Source organism: Bidens hawaiensis, unplaced genomic scaffold (genome assembly GCF_021521415.1).
Source record: "Bidens hawaiensis isolate Kalapana, Puna unplaced genomic scaffold, B.hawaiensis_p1.1 tig00000416_1, whole genome shotgun sequence".
In the NCBI taxonomy this organism is placed as follows: Eukaryota; Viridiplantae; Streptophyta; class Magnoliopsida; order Asterales; family Asteraceae; genus Bidens; species Bidens hawaiensis.
Window position 1 is genome coordinate 4,224,375 of NW_027491029.1, and position 23,839 is coordinate 4,248,213.

Here is a 23,839-nt window from a genome sequence, read left to right on the forward strand (position 1 = left end):
CTGATTACGAGAAGTGCAATTCCTAGGTCACGTGATAAATCTTGAAGGTATTACTGTGGACCCTGCTAAGATCGAGGCGATAACGAATTGAAAGACACCATAAAATCCGACTGATATACGAAGTTTATTAGGGTTAGCTGGCTACTATTGGAGATTCATCGAAGGTATCTCCAAGATAGCCGCACCGTTGACTGGTATGACCCGAAATTCGGTAGTATTCAGTTGGGGAAAGTTCCAAGAAGAAGATTTTGAGGAATTAAAGAAAATATTCACGCAAGCTCTAATTCTTGCTTTACCCGATGGTGACGAGGATCTGGTTTTTTGTACTGATGCTTCGTATCGTGGGTTAGGTTGCATGTTGATGCAACGAGGGAAAGTGATAGCTTACGTGTCTAGACAGTTGAAAGTCCATGAGAGTACTTATCCGACGCATGATTTAGAGCTAGCAGCAATATTGCATGCTCTCAAGATATGAAGGCATTATCTGTATGGTACTAAGGGGTTGTTTGGTAGCTTCTTAACAGTCATTAAGATGCTACCTCTTAATGAGTCATAACATCTTAATGGTTAAGAGGTAGCCTTAAGTCTGAATGGTTAAGAGGTAACCATTAAGAGGTAACCTCTTAACCATTCAGACTTAAGGTTGCTTCTTAACCATTCAGACGTTATGACCCATTAAGAGGTAGCCTCTTAATGACTGTTAAGAGGCTACCAAACAGCCCCTAAGTGTACCATTTACACGGATCATAAGAGTTTAAAGTACTTCTTTGAGCAGAGGGAATTGAACATGAGGCAGAGGAGATGATTGGTGTTGATTAAAGATTACGACTGCAACATTAAATACTATCCTGGTAAAACTAATGTGGTCGCCGACGCGCTAAGTCGTAAGAATGAGGAAGTCATTGCAACAGTGAAGTCATACCAGTTAATTATGAACACAAGCCTATTTGAAGAAATCATCAAGGTGCAGACAGAAGTGCTGGTAGATGAAGGTTTAATAAAGAAAAAGAGGATTTTCGGTTAGCAAGATGAGTTGATAGAGAACACGCATGGTTTGAAGAATAGGTTTGACCGTATGTGGATTCCACGTCATGGGGATCTTAGAGGTCGAATCTTAGAAGAAGCTCATAATTCAAGATACTCAATTCATCCAGGAACTACAAAGATGTACCAAGATTTGAAAAGAGATTATTGGTGGCCAGGAATGAAAAATGATGTGGGGGATTATGTTAGTAAGTGCTTAACTTATTTGCAAGTCAAAGCCGAACATCAGAAACCTTATGGAAAAATGCAACCGCTTGAAATACCTGAATGGAAATGGGAACACATCACCATGGATTTCATAACTAAACTAACTTGTACAACTAAGAATTATGATACCATCTGGGTGATTGTGGACCGTTTGACCAAGCGTGCTCACTTTCTGCCGATACGAGAGGCTTTCTCGTCAGAAACATTAGCAAGCTTGTTCATAAAAGAGGTTGTGACTAAGCATGGAGTACCGTTAATGATCGTGTCTGATAGAGATACTCGGTTTACTTCGAGGTTTTGGAAGAAGTTCCATGAAGCTATGGGAACGAGATTGAACATCAGTACGGTGTATCATCCTCAAACAGATGGACAGTTTAAAAGAACGATCCAAACCCTTGAGAATATGCTACGTGCTTGTGTTTTAGATTTTGGTGGAAGTTGGGATGATTATCTGCATCTTGTAGAGTTCTCCTATAACAACAGTTACCATTCAAGTATTGGTATGCCACCGTTTGAAATTCTTTATGGTAGACTATTTAGAACCCCGGTTTGTTGGGGAGAAATCGGTCAGAAAGAAATGGGAAGTTTAGAAGTGGTTCAAGAAACATCTTCAAAGTTCGATCAGATTAAGGCTAGAATGAAAGCTGCTCAAGATAGACAGAAGTCGTATGCTGATAAGTGGCGACGAACGATTGAGTTTAACGTTGGTGAAAATGTGATGCTCAAGGTCTCGCCTTGGAAAGGGATTATTCATTTTAGGAAAAGAGGAAAGGTGAGTCCTAGGTACATTGAACCGTTTAAGATTATGGATCGAGTGGGTGAAGTAGCTTATAAGCTGGATTTACCTGATGAGTTAGAAGGAATTCATTCAACCTTCCATGTTTCTCATCTGAGAAAATGTCTGGCTGATGACACGTCTCTCGTGCCATTGATGGACATTGAGGTTGATGAACAATTGTACTACATTGAGCAGTCGATAGAGGTTTACGATCGCAAGGAAAAGCAACTTCGTCACAAGGTTATACCCTTAGTAAAGGTGATATGGAAAGATCGTGTAACATCCTAAATTTATAATATTAAATAAAAGAAAGTTACGCGTAGTTATTGTGTGTAAATATTTAATTAGGATTAAATATTAGAAAGAGGTATGGACGTGAATAAGAGATGGAACAAAAGGATGGGATGGTCCTTAGGTCTATGGGCTTAAGAGGGTAAAAATACTCCCTTAAACCTCCCTAATACCCTAGATTCTCATTCCATCTTTACATAATTTCCTACACACTCAAAACACACACACACACACACTTGCTATTGCGGCCGAGAGAGAGAGAAAGGAAAGGAGAAATGAGATCGTGCGTTGATTCTTAATAAATCTTCAATATACAAGATAGATACAGGATGTAGAGTTCATAACCAAGCTAACCGAGACCAAACGAACACGTAAAGGTATGTTCTTGATCTTAAAGTTTATATTTTTATGAACGGTTAGTCTTGAAAGTTAAACATAAAGTAGATCGGATATAAACGGACCTTAAAGTAGCAAACTTGATGTTATAATGGATGTAACGAACTTATAGCTATGAGAGGTTCATAAAATAAACCCTAGATCTAGTTTTGAACATTTTACGCTTAAAGGCTCAAACTTTGAGGTTAACCGGGTCAAACCTTGGCCGAAAACGGTTAAGGAAACATTTATAAGTCTATGTCGGGCCATGACAAGGTGTTTAGGCTTTGATGGGCATGGGATAATGACATTAAAGACCAAATCGTGACCCTTAAGGGTCAGGTCGGTCGATTACAACCCTACGGGTCGCATACAAGGGCCCAGACTCGATTACTTATGTTAAACCGCATACACTAGTGAGTCACTCACTCTGTAGTCGCATACAATGCTAAGAGTCGATCACTTTATAATAGATATATACAGGAGACTCGGTTACAAACTAACTCGCATAAATTGGATGTTCGATTACACTATATCATCGCTTACACTAGCCTATGTCGTATACGTCACACTTGATTACAATAGAGTCGATTACATTGGACAAACTGGCTTACAATGTATATATATATAGACTCGCTTACATCGTGAGTCGCATACAAGTCATGCTCGCTTACAATACTTAGATAGATTACAAGGATCCATAGATTTCTTCTTAGTTCGATTACATGAGCATTTCTATTACAATATGCTTCGTGTACATGTAACTCGATCACTTTGATATCATTTACATTAGATCCACCTTGAACTTATTGATCACACTAAGACTTGCATACATGAGTCGCTTGCAAGCATTCATGCAGGAACTCGCATACGCACTGAGGTTCGAACACATTTATAACTCGCTTACATAGGCTTTAGTCACTTGCATGGCCGGATCGATTACATGGTGTATGAATTGCTTACACCTTGAACTCATTTACATTAATGACCCGATTACAATGATGACCGCTAACATCAAAGACAATCACTTACATGTTAAACCTGTTTACAAGCATAGGATCGATTACAAACAAGAAACCCGATTACATCTAAGAGACTCGAATACAACTATGATTCGATTACATTAAACTCGGATAAATCATGAACTCTCTTACACTAGATCAACCTGACAATAAGGGAGCTTCGATTACAATAGCGGAATTGAATGTATATATATAAAATTCGCTTACAACCCTAACATTTGTTTACTCAATACTTAACCAAACTCACCCAATACTCAGATATGAGCTTAACACCTGATTTTATTGTATACTTTGCAAACAATGTCTTAGTTCGATTACAAGAATGTGTTCTGCTAGAAAGTAAAGAAAGAGAAATATTAATCAAGGTTACGGTTCAAAATGAAAATGAAAGAGAAGAGTAATTAAATAATTAAATACTAAGCTCATTAGGGTTAGTAATAACATATTCTAGGAAAGAGAAAATAATAATATTGATAATAAAATAATGGAACAACCCTATGTTCAAATAATTTAGGGTTTAAGGGTAAATCTAAGTATAAAGTAATCTAATACAATACCATTTGATTAGACCAGACTTAGCCAATTCTGGCTGAACTTCAAATAGTACAAGTATTGATACGTGTAACTGATATACAGTTAGCAGAGCTCAGTTAAAGAAGGGATTGGCAATTAACAGATAAAAAAATAGGATCCAGGTGAGTATCTAGCCCCATTCGTTGTCATGTTTTCGGGACTGTGTGCATACTCGATGTGATTTGTTAATACACTTATCCTAAGTGATAAGTGTATGCCATATGTGATTATGTGAAAGGTATGAATGATTGTTTTTCGGTACATGAACGATCTTTGGATATTGCACGTACTGTCAAGTTATAATTATGGATATGAATGCTATGTATAATGTATGAATGATGTGTACGTATATTATGAATGTATGTAAGAGTTGACCAGGTACAGAAGAAAGGGACCGGACCCTAATAATATCCTAGGAAGAAAAGGGACCAAGCCCTTATACATCTCGAGGTAGAAAGGGACTGAGCCCTAATACTACTCAAGGTAGAAAGGGACCGGACCCTAATAATATCCGAGGCAGAAAAGGGACCGGACCCTAATAATATCCCAGGCAGAAAAGGGATCGGACCCTAATAATATCCGAGGCAGGATAGAATAATGTAAAGTAGAGTTTAAATAAAGTGTGAAGGTAAGTATATATATTATGAACGAAGTACGAAAGTATGAAGTACTTATGAAAGTACGTAGTTATGAATGTATTGCATGTTGTATGATAAACTAGAACTCACTAAGCGTAGCTGACTTATAGTATGCATGTAGGTGAGTAGGATAAAGCAGCTAGCTTGAGAGGAACACGTGGCACATGAATAAGAGACTGGCATATGAAGAATCAAGACGTTTTAGAATTAATGTTTCTTATTTGAAATACAATATGTTCAATAAGACGAAGTTATGGATTATTATGTAACGTTTATGAAGGTTTCTATGTTCCACGTAATGTTTTTATTAACTCTGATATTTAGAACTATGTTTATGAGTAAATCAACCGTCCAATGTAGGGCACCGGTAACGGGGCCTTACAAGTTCGTATCAGAGCAAAGCTTGAGAGATTTAAGCATCCTACATGCTTAGACTTGAACAGAGAATGGGATTTAATAAGAAAAGAAAGAAGATGTCAGTTCAAGAATGCCATGTGTCACTCAAGCAAGCTCAGTAAAGGTAAAGGTATGATTAAATAATGTATGATAATGTTAGAGATAGGACTAATTAATTATCTGATTGATTAACTGTTTAAAGTAGAACTAGTACAAATAGTCTTATAAGGGGAAGTGTATAGGATACGGAAAGTAACGTGATCAGCTAATCACAGCTGGCCACTGTTATTACCTGTTAGCCTTACTATCCTTGTACTAAATAGTTTCTTGAGTGATGACGTTTGTGTTTTCCTTTTTAGAATACGATGGCTGGAGCTGGAGAAGTTGTGAGAGCAGGGGTCGCACTAGACGTCGTGGCACGCCACGTACGGTCTGACCACCTTCTATAGAGACAACTTCCAATACAGGAGACGAAGGAAGGGCAGCTGGACGATACCCGAGCAACAATGAAGGGGTTCAACTGGATCCCGCAATTCAAGCAGCTATTGTTCAAGCTGTAGCCACTGCTATGAAGAACTTGACTCCTGAAGGGTCTACTAGGAGCCGTGAAAGAACTGCGGAAAGAACGGGTGGAGATGGCAAGAAACACGATAAAAGAGAGAGGGGGAGGCTTTGAGTGTGGTTAAATCTATGAAAGTCGATGATATGAGGAGGGGCCGATGGGTGCAACTACAAGTCATTTAAAGGATGTGACCCGCCCAAGCTGACTGGTTTGGGAGACGCAAACGCTAATCCCCAATGGATAACCACTATGGATAAGGTTATCTGCATTAGCGTGTGCCGTCCCGACCAAGCTGCCGGTTATGCCACCCAATCGTTTGGTGATGAGGCAATGTATTGGTGGGAATCGATCGAACAAAGGAAGAGTCAGGAAGAGATCAAGGCAATGAAGTGGGAGGATCTGAAAGAGTTGGTGATGAAGAGGTTCTATGCTGACGCTGAGTTTGAGAGGGCAGAGATGAAATTCCTGAACTTGAAAGCAGGAAAAATGACACACCGTGAATATACCACAGAATTCAACCGAATGTCTAGATTGGTGCCCGATATGGTTAACACTAAGGCTAAAGAATCAAGTGCTATGTGAGAGGATTGCCACAAAATGTTCGCATACTAGTCAGGGAGAATAAACCTGGTACTTTTGACTCTGCTATTGAACTCGCGAAGATGGTTTATGAGGACCTGGCAGTGGAGGATGTTGTGGTGGGAGAAGAGAAGAAAGATAAGAAGTGGGTCGCCCTTATTAAACGGCCCGGTACTCAGTTGTGGAACCCTAGATACAAAAAGCAGAGTGTATGGGAGAAAAGGTCATTCAAGACTTGTGGCAAGGCACATGGTGGTGAGTGCAGATGGTGTAAGGGTTCAGATGTTTGTCATAAGTGTGGGAAGAGTCACGTTGGTGAGTACAAGTTCGGTACGAATGCTTGTTGCGGAAAGGTGGGGCATTATGCTCCAGATTGTACTGCAAAGTTTGCATGTTATAAATGCGGTAAGACGGGTCACTTTGCTAGGAAATGTACAGAGGGTGAAGCTGGAGGAAGCGGAAAAAAGGATGCTGAACTATCAAGGCCAAGGACCATAGCCTACATGCTGACTCAAGAACAAGCCAAGCAGATCCCGGATGTCGTCACAGGTACGTTCTTAGTAAACAGTGTTTCTGCTTCTGTATTATTTGATTCGGGTGCGAACAAAAGTTTCGTAGCTACCCCATTTGGTGAATTAGCTAGAATGAAATGTTGCCGAGTGTCCGAAACCTTTGTAGTAAAAACTGCTAGTGACACTTCGGTTAAAATAATGAAAATGGTTAAGGACGATTGGTTATCTGAGTATGGTAGTGTGGTGACGGTTTATGGTGATAAGGAAAGTTCTGGGCATAATGTCATTTCGATGATAAAAGCCGAGGGTTTGTTAAGGCGAGGGTGCGGTGCCTACTTGGCGTATGTTGTCAACGCTACGGCTGAGACGAAGGAAATGAAATATGTTCCTATCGTGCGCGACTACCCATAAGTATTCCCTAAGGATCTTCCGGGGTTGTCACCGGAGCGAGAGATATAATTCCAGATAGATTTAGTACCAGGAGCCCAACCTGTCGCGAAAGCGCCTTACCGTCTAGCGCCGTCCGAGATGAAATAACTGATGTCCCAACTGAAAGTGAAAGAGGCAGACATCCCTAAAAACAGCGTTCCGGACGCGGTATGGACACTACGAGTTCCTCGTAATGTCAATCGGTCTAACGAATGGTCCCGCAGCATTTATGGACATGATGAATAGGGTGTGTTGGATAAGTCGGTAATCGTCTTCATTGATGATATATTGATTTTATTCAAAGAACGAGTCTAATCATGCTGAGCATTTGAGAGAGGTATTGGAGACTCTGAAGAAAGAGAAATTGTATGCTAAGTTTTCGAAATGCGCGTTCTGGTTAAGAGAAGTGCAATTTCTAGGTCATGTGGTTAATCCTGAAGGGATTACAGTGGACCCAGCAAAGATTAAGGAGATAACAAATTGGAAGACTCCACAGAATCCGACTGTCATATGAAGCTTCTTAGGGCTAGCTGGCTACTATAAGTGATTCATCAAAGGTTTCTCCAAGATAACCGCACCGTTGACCGGTATGACCCGAAAGTCGCTAGTATTCAGTTGGGGAAAGTTCCAAGAGCTAGCTTTTGAAGAATTAAAGAGGAGACTCACGTAAGCTCCAATCCTTGCTTTACCCAATGGTGACGAGTTAGCAAGTGCTTAATTTGTTTACAAGTCAAAGCCGAACATCAGAAACCTTATGGAAAAATGCAACCGCTTGAGATACCTAAATAGAAATGGGAACACATCACCATTGTCACACCCCCAATCTAGGCCTAGGAGTATGATCCATAGTTGGTACCATATTTGTAAATAAATTAGAGTTATGGTTATTAGCGAAAGTCTTATAAAAACATAAGGATCGATAATATAAATATTTACATTACAAAATACGAGACGAAAGTCTTGATTTGTTTTACTTGTTTATAAGTTTACAAAAACCACATGTTTTAATATTTACATAAAACTATTCGAGCCATCGGATACTCGAGCTTCTTCGTCCTTCAAGCTCTAATCCTGATTACCTGCAAAATGTTAAAAAAAATACGTCAGCAACGAATGCTGGTGAATATGCTGACGCAAAAATATTTTCTTTTACTTAATCATCCCTCGAGACCACGTAAGCCTCGGCCCATCTTGGCTTAGGAATAATTAAGTTAAACCATCATCATAAATTCGAGTCTCTGCACTAGGTCACCTAAGCGAAACACCGCAGCGTTTATGACATAACTTAGGTACCATAAATATACACATGGCCATTCCTCACTCGGACGCAACATAGGTCCGGCTCATCGTGGCTGGAGGTCGTGACCAAGTGTGGTGCGATGTGCCCACCGCGTTCCACATATGTAAGGATCCAGAAAAACGTATACCATAACCTGAGGGCTGGCTTATACTCTTATTTACAATGTTTTTAGAGACACGTAGCCTCATATAAAGTTTTACACTTAACACGTTTGTTTGATTAAAACAAGTTTGTAAAAGTGGGGCGTATTCACCTTTTCAATGGGATCGGCTTCCAACACCATCCGTTAATCTTCCTTCGCTATCTCGTACCTATAGTACGAGTATAACATTCATTAGTCGGATACACGATCCGGCTTAAGACCTTTAGTCTTATTTATCTCGATGAACCTTTAGTTCATTATTTCTTTTTACTTTAAAACCTTTAGTTGAAAAGTAATTCTTATAAACCTTTAGTTTATTTATAAAACCTGACGTTTCTTCTTCTTTAAGAAATGTATTTTTTTTATTATTTAAGTATACTCATTATACTTAAATAATATATTTCATAACAAAGAATAATCTTTTATATATATATATATATATATATATATAAAGATTATTCTTTGTTATGAAATATATTATTTAAGTATAATGAGTATACTTAAATAATAAAAAAAATACATTTCTTAAAGAAGAAGAAACGTCAGTATATATATATTCATATATATATTATATCTTTTCTTTTCTTTATTTTCTTTGTTATATCTTTCTTTGATTATCGAGAATAACTTCGACTTATGGTATTAAGCCCTTTCAATATTTTATTATTATTTTGGTCGGGCATTATGCCTACCTTGATTGGCTTAATATTCACTTCTTACTCGGGCAGCACTTCAACACTGTCCTTCTTATCAACACTCGCTTAATCAACCCTTGGCACGCTTTTCAAGACACCAACACCCTTGGCACGCACTTCGAGGTAAATCGTCGGGACGTCGGACAGCACCTCCTCTTAACTCGGAATGTCGACGGAAAGTGGAACGTATATCGAGGTAATGGGCACGGAAAACGAGGTTTCGGGGCACGTTTATCGAGAGGGATCATTGGAACGTAACTCGAGGTAGTGAGAGAGTCTAGAGAGAGAGTAAGTATGTGATTTTGAGGTGTGTTTGGCTTGAACCCGTGGCTGCTATTTGTAGGGCTGATTTTGGACCCCATCGCGGTACGCGGTGGGTTCCTTGGCTCACCTATCACGTACCGCAATATAGGGTTGGTGAGTCACAGGCGTAGACCTGCCACGTGTCGACACGTGGCAGGCGCCGGCACACGTGTCAACACGTGGTGACACGTGGCAGCAAGCCACATGGCAGCAGGCGCTGCCACCGTGTGCCACGTGGCACACGTCTCACGCTATGTCAGACACCCCATCGCGGTACGCGATGGGTGTCTTTCTTGACCCTTTCGCGTAGCGTGATGGGTTTAGAAAACAGATTTTTCATTTTTAGTCCCTGGAGTTTGGAAATTGGCAGAATTGGTCCTTTGACTTTGGAAACTTGTTTTGGCCCGAATTTTACGTGATGTTACATCCTCCCCACCTTGAAATAAATCTCGTCCTAGAGATAGCTTACAAGAATAAGTGGGGGTATTTCTTTCTCATCTCGGACTCGAGTTCCCAAGTATACTCGGGTCCTCGTTGGGAATCCCATTTCACTTTTACAATTTTCAAAGTTCGTCTTTTAAGTTTCTTTAAATTTGAATCTTCAATTTGGATTGGACGTTCTACAAATTTTAAGTTCTCGTTAATTTCTATGTCTTTTAATGGCATAGAAAGAGATTCATCGGCTAGACATTTTCGTAGGTTCGAAACATGGAATACATCGTGTATCCCTTGCATTTCCTCGGGTAGTCGCAAACGGTATGCGACGGAACCAATTCGTTCGAGTACCTCAAAGGGTCCAATGAATTGAGGACTTAGTTTTCCTTTGTTGCCGAATCGGACGACGCCTTTCGATGGCGAGACTTTCAAAAGTACTTTGTCACCAACATTAAACTCTAACGGCTTACGACGGACATCGGCGTAACTCTTTTGGCGATCACGTGCCATCTTTAGTCGTTCGCGGATTTGAAGTACTTCGTCGGTAGTTTCTTGGACTATTTCGGGTCCAGATAATTTATTATCTCCGGTTTCAGACCAGCATACGGGAGTTCTACATTTTCAACCATATAACGCCTCGAATGGTGCAGTTTGGATACTCGTGTGATAACTGTTGTTATACGAAAATTCCATTAGAGGTAAGTGGTCGTCCCAACTTCCACCAAAATCTATCACACATGCGCGGAGCATATCTTCCAACGTTTGGATTGTCCTTTCTCTTTGCCCATCGGTTTGTGGATGATAAACGGTGCTAAGGTTTAATCTTGTGCCAAGTGCTTGTTGGAAGCTTTTCCAAAAGTGAGACGTAAAACGACTGTCTCTATCAGAGATTATAGATAGCGGTACTCCATGCAAAGCAACGATGTTTTCACATATATACGCGCTAATCTATCCATTGAGTACGACTCATTAATAGGTATGAAATGTGCAGACTTAGTTAGACGATCCACAATCACCCATATCGCATTGTGTTGTCGAGTCGTTTTCGGGAGTTTGGAAATAAAATCCATAGTAATGTTTTGTTATGATTACATCACTAATGTTTTGTTATGATCTTTATAGATTTATGGTTTGGTGATCAAGGAAAAGATGTTCTAGAAGGTTCTTATCGTTTCTTAGAGTTCAAGGAAGAGATCTAGCTTGATTTAGTAATAAAATAACAAGAAAATTCGATATCCCCTCCTGGTGTGCGCCGCGCCGCACGACCGGGGAGGCCAAGGCCCGTCGCGCAGCGCCTAGGTAGTCTGGTCAGTTATATTTTGCAAGTAAAGGCCCAACTCGTTTATAAAAAGATGTTATTGCAAACCTAGACGAAGATACACTTAATTCCAGCCGATTTTGGGAGAGAAACCAAGGTTTTGAAGGAGTTTTGAAGCTAGGAATCAAGGAGGATCAAGAGTTCTTTCAGGGAGGTGTTCAAGGATCAATTAACAAGAGTTTTATCGCTCTAAACTTTCGTTCCTTGTTCATTTTTTCTATCATGTCCTTCTTTGCTTTTAATACCTGTTTGGGATTGTTTTTAATAATAATTCTAGGCTAGACTTCATGTCTACCTAGGTTTGATGAACATGTTTTTATACTTGATTCTTGCTTTGAATAATGATTTTACTATGGATTTTGTTGATTTAATAGTAAAAGACTAGATTTTTCTTTCATGATTCATATGAGTGTTTATTATCTTGATTGATTGTTAACTATTGCTTCACATATTTTATCTCTTGATTGTGTTCTTTAGATATTAGGGTTTATGTTTAATCATTACTTGGTGTTTTGATTATTGTGATTGAATAGGCCTATTAGATCATATAAGCTTATTGATAGTTGATTTAGGATTTTGAATGTTCTGCTAAATTCCAATAGCTGTAAGGTGAGGAGTTGATCATGTGTCTTGGTCAATCGCATTCTAGGTTAGATTAGTGACAGAATTCTTGCTTGTTTATTGTGTTGATCCTTGTTCATGAAGTCATAATAAGTTTATCAAGTTATCTAGGGTTTAGTGTTTCGAGAGATTTCTTGCTTAAGATACTATTAATTAACCCTAATTGATGACTGTGAAGAAATCAATCCAACTGATTGCTTAATAATCTAATATTCATTCTTTAGGATTTTACTTGATGCGATCAAGGGTTCTTTAGGGTTTGTTAGATAAATATATTTAGAAATCAGTTACCATATCATGTTGGTTGTCCATTGCTTGATGATTGTTGATACATGGGATTCTTACTTAGGTAGATTCCTTCTCTTGTTGGTTTCGATCTTGTGATTTATTGCTTGTTTCTAGTTTACTTGTTTATTTACTTTCTTAGTTTAATATTAGTTAAAAAAACCACATTGAAACATTAATAATAAATTGTCGTGTCGGAAGCCGGGTCTAATTAGTTAATTAACGTAATTTATAGAGTCCTATGGGTTCGATATTCCAGACTTAGTTAGCTTTAGTACAATTAATCGGTTAACTTGCCGGTGTGTTGTGTAGTTGAGTCTTAAGTCTAGTTTTTATTACGTGTTTAATTTAGTTAATATTTAATTGACTGTTTTTAGCTCATCAAGTTTTTGGCGCCGTTGCCGGGGACTCTTGGCGATTGCGTTCTTAGCGTTAATTGGACTTATTTGATACATACGTGCTACTTGTTTTATTTTTGTTTTAGTCGTAGGAGTCTAATCAAATTTTAGTTTATTTTTGTTTTAGTTTTTATTTTTAGTCTACTCACTCGGTCCGTTGTGTTTTCAGGTTTATGCCACATCTTCGTTCGCAAGGACCACCGCTGGAGAATCTAGAATTTTCCCCGTTGAAAACCAAGGCTAGTTCGTCAGTGGAAAAACAACCGTCAAAAGCTGGTTCTACACCAAGGCCATCACCACCACCAGAAAGTCCGAGAAGTCAACCAGACGTTCAAATGGCCGACAATAGAACAATTGCTGCTCAAGCCTTCGATGGTTTAGCCGGAAACCAGTCATGCATCATCATTCCCGCAATCAACAATCCCAACTTATGAAAAATTCCGTCATACGTTCTGAACAACATCGTTCAAACAAATCAGTTTCATGGGCGTGATGACGAGGATGCACTGGCTCACATTAACCGACTCTACCGCGTTTTGAAAACGTTTAATTTACAAGGTGCTACTAAAGATGCTATTTTCTTTCATTTATTTCTGTTTTCACTTGCAGGTAAAGCTACTCTTTGGCATGACACTCAACCACCTGCCATGTTCACTACTTCGGAGGTGTTACATTCAGCTTTTATTAAGTACTTCTCACCTGCTAAAGCAGTTATTCTTCGTGATTAAATTCATTCTTTTCACATGGAACCGGGGGAAAATTATTGTCATGCTTGGGAGCGTTTTCAGAACATGCTAGCCCGTTGCTCACAACATGGTCTCACACCATGGGCTCTCATGGAAAATTTTACAATGGGTTGAACTACAAAACCCAAATTCGGTTCGACACGGCCGCGGGAGGAAGTTTACTGGAAAAGAAGAATGTCACCGAATGTAACGAAATGTTTAAGAGCTTTGCTCAATCCAATTATGCCAAAGAGCTACATCACGGGAATTCCACTCCCATCACTAGTACATCATCGCCCGCTCGAGGTGTACACCAGGTTAATCTGGATACTAGTGTGGTTGCTGCTTTGGAATAACTAACTAGAGAGGTTAAGGAGCTGAAGGCCAAGGCGGACAGGTGTGAGTTTTGTAGGGGTGGACATGGCACGTTGGAGTGCCCGGTGATGAATCAACAGGTCGATTTTGTTGCTGGTCAGAATAGGTTTCCCAACACCTATAATAACAACAATCAGAGTTGGAACACCTACAAGAACCCGAATCAGAATAATGCTAATTGGCGTCCGTCGGGTGTCCCACCCGGATTTCAAAATTCTTATAATCAAGGACAAGGTCAGTATTTCAATAACAATAACACCGATGGTACTAATGTTCAAAATAATGTGCAGGATTCAAACGGTGGAATTGGGCGTTTGGAAGAGATGATGAAGCAAATCCTGGAGAGAGACCAAGCTACACAAAAGAAGTTCTCCGAGCATGACCTCCTTTTTAAGAATCAACAATATGCTATTCTTGATATTTAAAGGACTGTTGGTGATAATGCTCGTCGTTTAGAAGAAAGGTCCCTAGGTAGGTTTCGGGTATCCCTCAAACTAATTCGACTGCTCAATTGAAAGCCATCTCCACTCGTAGTGGTAAGGTTTTTGGTCCGGAGGTAGTTAGTAGAGAAATTGGGAAAGAAGAGGACGATGAGTTGATAGATGAGGGGAAAGAGGCAGAGGCTCCGGGTAAGTCACAAAGTACAACACCAATCATAGAGCCGCAAGTTGAGAAAAACACCGAGTAGAAGCCAGTTGGAGTCCGGCCACAACCACACACCATTGATCTAGCCTATGTCCCGTATCCCGCTCGTCTAAAGCATCAAAGGTATACGAAAGATTACGGACATTTTCTCAATATATTTAGCCAATTGAATGTCAACCTCCCGTTCGTCGAAGTTCTCCAGCATATGCCTAAATATGCCAAATTTTTGAAAGACCTTCTCAAAAGAAAGGATAAGTTGGAGGAGCTTTCGACTCTACCACTTAATGGAGAGTGTTCTGCAGTAGTTCTTAATAGAGTACTGGAGAAATTACCCGACCCCGCTGTTATTACCATTCCATGTCTTTTCGGAAGTGACACGACATGTCAAGCATTGGCCAATCTTGGAGCTGGTATAAACCTCATGCCATATTCTTTGTATAAAGAGTTGGGCCTAGGAGAGCTCACCTCTACTCGTATGACATTGTCTTTAGCCGATCGTTCCGTTAAGTATCCGAGGGGTGTAGTTGAGAATCTGCTCGTTAAGGTAGATAATTTGGTTTTTCTCACATAATTTGTTGTTTTGGATATGGAGGCCGACGAGAGAGTTCCTATCATTTTGGGTCGTCCGTTCTTACATACTGCTAGGGTGGTCATTGATGTGTTTGAAGGTAAGATCACTCTTAGAGCCGATGATGAAAGTGCCACTTATTTGGAAAAGTCCATGAGACATCCGAGTGGTCAAGTCGGTCTCATTGATCCATGTCACGCAGTTTACTCGATAGAATCATTTATCTAAGGCATGGGCTCTAGTCTTGAGGATGCCCGTTCGGTGAATGGTAGTGTGAAAAAGGATCTAGAGGTTTTGAGTTCTCGAGAAATGGTGAAGTGTGTTGGAGTAATTGGTGGTGGAAAGCGTGAGGTTGAGAAGGTTCGTGAAGTTAGAAAGAAGAAGACCAAGATTAATGAATGGTGGGATCGTGATTCGGAATCCTTGAGGGCATTGGAGTTCTACCAGGTGGAAGAAGCTCCACTCGGTCTGCCACGTGATTTGCATAACATGGTTTCTTGAGTGAAAACTCAAGTGTAGAGTTTGTAGATTTTTCTTTATTTTATTTTTATTTTTCTTTGAGTTATTAACAATAGTTTTTGTAGTTTCATTGCGTCGTCGAGTCGTTTCAAGGAATCATCACTATCATGGAGAGAGGGATTTGACGAGAATTTTAGAGATGCTAGGTAAGTTTTATACATCAAAATAACATAAAATGAGCATAACAAATACTTGGTAATTTTCTGGAAAATTTTCTAAGGCAAAATGGGGCTTAAAAATTCGAAACTTTCTGCCAAAAAAGCCCGTCGCGCCGCGCGACGGGATACACATTCCCCAGCCGTGCAACGCGGAGAGGATGGCTAGGAGGGCGCCGCGCTCTGCGACCACCACTACCATGATGGCCGCGCGACGCGGCCGGACTACATAACCCAGATTTTTTTTTATTTTTTTGTTATTCCTTTTTGTCTTTTGTTTATCATTCGAGAGTGATTCCTTGTGTGTTTAGTTGTGTATTGTGAGTCATGATTTAAATTTGGTAGTCCGAGTCTTGTATATTTTATCGGGTGACTAACGTAATTTTTGTAGTTCGACTTTGTTTTGTGTTTCCAAGTGTTGCTAGTTTAAAGATTGTTTAAGCTAGAGAGACGATCCCAAAGGAAGAATTTAATGAAAAAAACAAGTGTGGGGATGGAGTTGTAGTGGAGCCGTATACTTCATTCTTATTTATTTGCTCCTGATTATTATATTTTATATATTTATTGGTGAAACACTTTAATTGCATAATATCTATCGTTATGATAAGAAACGTTTTTAGATATGCTTGTTTGTTTTTGTTTGGCCGCTTACGTTCGTGTGTGAGAGAAGGAGTTACCAGTTGCTGAGCACGTTCGTAGTTGGAGGGCATTCATGGAAGAAGACTTTAGCATCAAGTTTCATTCGTGTATTACCAGCAAAGTCTTTTCCATTATCTAGCTTATTAACTTTTTATTTTGTTTTTTCTTTTAATATTTTTAGTTTTTTTGTAGTCCGACTTTATTCTTAATTTTATTTTTATTGTAAGTCGTCCTTATCCTTGCATTGAGGACAATGCAAAATTTAAGTGTGGGGATAGGATATTTGAGTCGTAGTTTAAATTGAGTTTAAATTTAAAAAAAATTGAAAAATGTTTTAAATATGTCCCTTGAATAGAGTTTTTTGCGTTAAAGTGGGAGATGATGATATTTATCGGAAATCGATTTTTCAAACTACTAATAATATGAGATAAATAAAAGAAAACACAATTAACTTGGGATGTGTCGGTAGGCTCAGCCTTGAAAATGAAAGGGCAATTTTATAAAATGGGTAAACGGAAGTCTTTTGTGGGTAAAGCGTTTTGTCCGTGGAAGATAAGTAATGAAAGGTCGGGCCATACTCAAGCCTCAATTATTGGTATGAAAAGTGGAAATATTATAAATTTTAAGAAATCGGAATACGTTATCATATGATGCTTGGGTAGGTTTAACGTTAAAGCATGCCGTGTAGCCTGTGATATAAATCTTAAACTGCTAGTTTAGTGTTTTACACCTCATTGGCGTATGGTTTTATAACGTTAAATCTTGTATTGATGGGATGCTTCGGGTCCGGAGACCATGGGTCTGTATGCAATCTATTCATCTAAGTATTCACAATTCCTAAGTGGGGTTGTGGATATTTAAAATAAAGCTAAAAAAGAGCAAACCCTTATAAGTCTATAAACCATGATCACAAAAGTACAAAAGTACAAATACACTACAGACTTGATCATCCACGTTGTTAGCCATGTGGGTCCCCTTGCTCGCGTCTCATTACCATTAAGAAACGGACCACAAGGGACACGCTACATGTAAGCCCTACAGATGAAATTTTGCATGTTCACCTATGGTGATGGTTCGGGGTATTGCTTGATAACAGGGTATGTCATGTGGTGGGGAAAACTAGCCATTAATTAATTGAACCTTAATCGTATCTAATGGCTGCTTGGTAGACTTTTATACTTTAGCTTAGGTGGATAAACAATACCCTTGATCGTCTTAACTATTCATGAAAAATAGAGTAACAAAAGTTTTAATTCTGCTAATTTTGAGGTTTAAGTCATGTTGGGGTGGCCTGGTCCGGTAATAGCTGAAAATAAGCGGGTCTTAATTGTGAAAACCACTGAGTAATATTATTGTCGGATCTTATTCGTCCCGGTAAAGATTAAGGCGTGGGTTTAAGTGGACAACAATATCGGTGATCGCGGTTATTGAGTTCTTCTAAGCTTTAAAAATTAACTTATATGTTTCTAAGACTGTATTTCCCGATTCTGATCCAACAGCATCAGACTTTTTCAGGGTCGAAAAAAGAGTAAGTGTGGGGATATTTTATTTACATCTATTTATACATCTCGAATCCCTTATAAAGTAATGTTTATTTAATTTTTTGAGTTCAGATTAGTTCGTGTTTCGTTCATATTTTATTAGGTTAGGTTTTGAGTCAAGTTTATTTGATATTTATTGTGTTTTTAAATCTTTTGGTGTCTTGCATGTTAAACTCTAATTCTTCCTATCATTTCATGTGAAGTCTATGTTCGTTTTTGTTCGTCAATGGTTACATGATTACATCACAAATGTTTTGTTATGATCTTTATAGATTTATGGTTTGGTGATCAAGGAAAAGATGTTCTAGAAGGTTCTTATCGTTTCTTAGAGTTCAAGGAAGAGATCTAGCTTGATTTAGTAATAAAATAACAAGAAAATTCGATATCCCCTCCTGGTGTGCACCGCGCCGCACGACCGGGGAGGCCAAGGCCCGTCGCGCAGCGCCTAGGTAGTCTGGTCAGTTATATTTTGCAAGTAAAGGCCCAACTCGTTTATAAAAAGATGTTATTGCAAACATAAACGAAGATACACTTAATTCCAGCCGATTTTGGGAGAGAAACCAAGGTTTTGAAGGAGTTTTGAAGCTAGGAATCAAGGAGGATCAAGAGTTATTTCAAGGAGGTGTTCAAGGATCAATTAACAATGGGTTTATTCCTCTAAACTTTCGTTCCTAGTTCATTGTTTCTGTTATGTCCTTCTTTGCTTTTAACACTTGTTTGGGATTGTTTTTAATAATGATTCAAGGCTAGACTTCATGTCTACCTAGGTTTGATGAACATGTTTTTATACTTAATTCTTTCTTTGAATAATTATTTGATTATGAATTTCGTTGATTTAATAGTAAAAGACTTGATTTTTCTTTCATGATGCATATGAGTGTTTATTATCTTGATTGATTGTTAACTATTGCTTCACATAGATCTTTTATCTCTTAATTGTGTTCTTTAGATATTAGGGTTTATGTTTAATCAATACTTGATGTTTTGATTATTGTTATTGAATAGGCTTATTGGATCATAGAAGCTTGTTGATTGTTGATTTATGATTTTGAATGTTCTGCTAAATTCCAATAGCTGTAAGGTGAGGAGTTGTCCATGTGTCTTGGTCATTCACATTCTAGGTTAGATTAGTGACCGAATTCTTGCTTGGTTATTGTGTTGATCCTTGTTCATGAAGTCATAATAAGTTTATCAAGTTATCTAGGGTTTAGTGTTTCGTGAGATTGCTTGCTTTAGATACTATAAATTAACCCTAATTGATGACTGTGAAGAAATCAATCCAACTGATTTCTTAATAATCTAATATTCCTTCTTTAGGATTTTACTTGATGCGATCAAGGTTCTCTAGGGTTTGTTAGATGAATATATTTAGAAATCAGTTACCATATCATGTTGGTTGTCCATTGCTTGATGATTGTTGATACATGGGATTCTTACCTAGGTAGATTCCTTCTCTTGTTGGTTTCGATGTTATGATTTATTGCTTGTTTGTAGTTTACTTTATTATTTACTTTCTTAGTTTACTATTAGTTTAGAAAAAACCCCCTTAAAACATTAATAATAAATAGTCGTGTCGTAAGTCGAGTCTAATTAGTTAATTAACGTAATTTATAGAGTCCTGTGGGTTCGATATTCTGGACTCACTTAGCTTTAGTACAATTGATCGGTTCACTTGCCTGTGTTTTATGTAGTTGAGTCTTAATTAGAATTTTTATTACTTATTTAATTTAGTTAATATTTAATTGATTGTTTTTAGCACATCAACCGTTATCGATCGTGTCTGATAAAGATATTAGGTTTACTTTGAGGTTTTGGAAGAGGTTCCATGAAGCTATGGGAACGAGATTGAACATTAGTACGGCGTATCATCCTTAAACAGATGGACTGTCTGAAAGGATGATCCAAACCCTTGAGGATATGTTACGTGCTTGTGTTCTAGATTTTGGTGGAAGTTGGGATGATCATCTGTATTTGGCAGAGTTCTCCTACAACAACAATTACCATTTTAAGTATTGGTATGCCATCGTTTAAGATTATGGATCGTGTGGGTGAAGTAGCTTATAAGTTGGATTTACCCGATGAATTAGAAGGAACTCATTCAACCTTCCATGTTTCTCATATGAGAAAATGTCTAGCCGATGACACCTCTCACATGCCATTAATGGACATCGAGGTTGATGAACATTTAAGCTACATTGAGCAACCGATAGAGATTGTTGATCGCAAGGAGAAACAACTTCGTCAAAAGGTTATACCTTTGGTGAAAGTGATATAGAAGCATCGCAAGGGATCCGATGCTACTTGGGAAGCTAAGGATGAGATGCGCAAGTTTTACCCTAATCTATTTAAGTAATAGTTAGGTTTCGGGGACGAAACCTATTTAAGGATGGAAGACTTGTAACATCCTAAATTTAGAATATTAAATAAAAGAAAGTTATGTGTAGTTATTGTGTGTAAATATTTAAGTAGGATTAAATATTAGAAAGAGGTATCGACTTGGATAAGAGATGGAACAAAAGGATGGGATGGGCCTTAGGTCCATGGGTTTAAGAGATTATAGATACTCCCTTAAACCTCCCTAAAACCCTAGATTCTCACTCCATATTTCCATAATTGCCTACACACTCAAAACACACACACACACTTGCTATTGCGGCCGAGAGAGAGAAAGGAAAGGAGAAACGAAATCCAGGGTTGATTCTTGATAAATCTTCAATATACAAGATAGATAAAAGATTTAGAGTTCATAACCAAACTAACCGAGACCAAACGAACACGTAAAGGTATGTTCTTGATCTTGAAACTTAAACATAAAGTAGATCAGATATAAACGGACCTTAACGTAGCAAACTTGATGTTATAATGGACGTAACGAACTTATAATTATGAGCGGTTCATAAAATAAACCCTAGATCTAGTTTTAAACATTTTACGCTTAAATGCTCAAACTTTGAGGTTAACCGGGTCAAACCTTGGCCGAGAACGGTTAAGGAAACATTTATAAGTCTATGCCGAGCCATGACAAGGTGTTAAGGCTAAAACGGGTATGGGATAATGACGTTAAAGACCAAACCACGACCCTTATGGATCAGGTCGGTCGATTACAACCCTACTTGTCGCATACAAGGGCCCAGACTCGATTACTAATGTTAAACCGCATACACTCGTGAGTCGCTCACTCTGTAGTCGCATACATCACACTCGATTACAATAGAGTCGATTACATTGGACAGACTCACTTACAATATATATATATATATATATATATATTATATATATATAAACTCGCTTACATCGTGAGTCGCATACAAGTCATGCTCGCTTACAATACTTAGATAGATTACAAGGATCCATCGATTTCTTCTTAGTTCGATTACATGAGCATTTCGATTACAATATGCTTCGTGTACATGTAACTCGATCACCTTGATATCGTTTACATTAGATCCACCTTGAACCTATTGATCACACTAAGACTCGCATACATGAGTCGCTTGCAAGCATTCATGCAGGAACTCGCATACGCACTGAGGTTCGAACACATGTATAACTCGCTTACATAGGCTTTAGTCGATTGCATGGTCGGATCGATTACATGGTGTATGAATCAGTTACACCTTGAACTCGTTTACATTAAAGACCCGATTACAATGATGACCGCTCACATCAAAGATAATCACTTACATGTTAAACCCGTTTACAAGCATAGGATCGATTAAAAACGAGAAACCCCATTACATCTAAGAGACTCGAATATAACAATGATTTGATTACATTAAACTCGGATACATCATTAACTCGCTTACACTAGATCAACCTGACTACAAGGGAGCTTCGATTACAATAGCGGAATTGAATGTATATATATACAATTCTCTTAAAACCCTAAAATTTGTTTACTCTATACTTAACCAAACTCACCCAAGGCTCGGATATGAGCTTAACACCCGATTTCATTGTATGCTTTGCATACAACGTCTTAGTTCAATTACAAGAATGTGTTCTTCTAGAAAGTAAATAAAGAGAAAGATTTATCAAGGTTAGGGTTCAAAATGAAAATGAAAGAGAAGAATAATAAAATAATTAAATACTAAGCTCATTAGGGTTATTAATAAAATATTCTAAAGAGAAAATAATAATAATGATAATAAATTAATGGAACAGAGCTATGTTCAAATACTTTAGGGTTTAAAGGTAAATCTAAGTATAAAGTAATCTAATACAATACCATTAGATTAGACCAGACTTAGCCATTTCTGGCTGAACTACAAATAGGAAAAGTATTGATACGTGTAACTGATATACAGTTAGCAAAGCTCAGTTAAAGAAGGGATTGACAATTAACATAGAAAGAAACATGATCCAGGTGAGTTTCTAGTCCCGTTCCTAGTTATGTTTTCGGGGCTGTATACATACTCGATGTGATTTGTTAATACACTAATCCTAAGTGATTAGTGTATTCCATATGTGATTATGTGAAAGGTATGAATGATTGTTTGTCGGTACGTGAACGATCTTCGGATATTGCACGTACTGTCAAGTTATAACTATGTATATGAATGCTATGTATAATGTATGAATGATGTGTACATATGTTATGAATGTATGTAAGAGATGACCAGGTACCGAAGAAAGGGACCGGACCTTAATAATATCCGAGGCAGAAAAGGGGCCGAGCCCTTATAAATCTCGAGGCGGAAAGGGACTAAGCCCTAATAATACTCAAGGTCGAAAGGGACCAGACCCTAATAATATCCGAGGCAGAATAGAATAATGTAAAGTAGAGTTTAAAATAAAGTATGAAGGTAAGTATGTATAACATGAACAAAGTATGAAAGTATGAAGTACGTATGAAAGTACGTAGTTATGAATGTATTGCATGTTGGATGATTAACTAGAACTCACTCAGCGTAGCTGATTTTAGTATGCACGCAGGTGAGTAGAATGAAGTTGCTCGCCTGAGGGGAACACGTGGCACATGAATAAGAGACTGGCATATAAAGACTCAAGACATTTTGTAATTTATGTTTTTGATTTGAAAGACAATATGTTCGATAAGACGAAGTTATGAACTATTATGTAACTTTTATGAAAGTTTTTATGTTCCGTGTAATGTTTTTATTAACTCTGATATTTAGAACTATGTTTATGAGTAAATCCAACATCCAATGTAGGGCACCGGTAACGGGGCCTTACACATCGCAAAGGATCAGGTGCTATTTGGGAAGCTGAGGATGAGATGCGCAAGTTTTACCTTAATCTGTTTAAGTAATAGTTAGGTTTCGATGACGAAACCTCTTTAAGGAGGGAAGAATTGTAACATTCTAATTATTATAATATTAAATAAGGAGAATTATATTTAGTTATGGTGTGTAGAGATTTTATTAGAATAAATAAAAGAAAGGAATATGGACTTGGAATCATTGAGATGGATTAAGGGATGGGATGGGCCTTAGGTCCATGGGCTTTAAGGAGTATAAATACTCCCTAAAACCACTCTAAAACCCTAAATCCTCATTCCATCTTACCATAATTGCCTAAACACTCAAAACACAGACACATCCTTGCTAATTGCAGCCGAGAGAGAGAGAGGGAGAGGGAAGGAGAAGCGAGATCGAACGTTGAATATTAATAAGATCTTCAATATACAAGATAAATACAAGATTGAAGGTTCATAACCAAGCTAACCGAGACCAAACGAACACATAAAGGTAAGTTCTTGATTTTTAAAGTTTACGTTTTTAGGAACGGTTGGCCTTGAAACTCAAA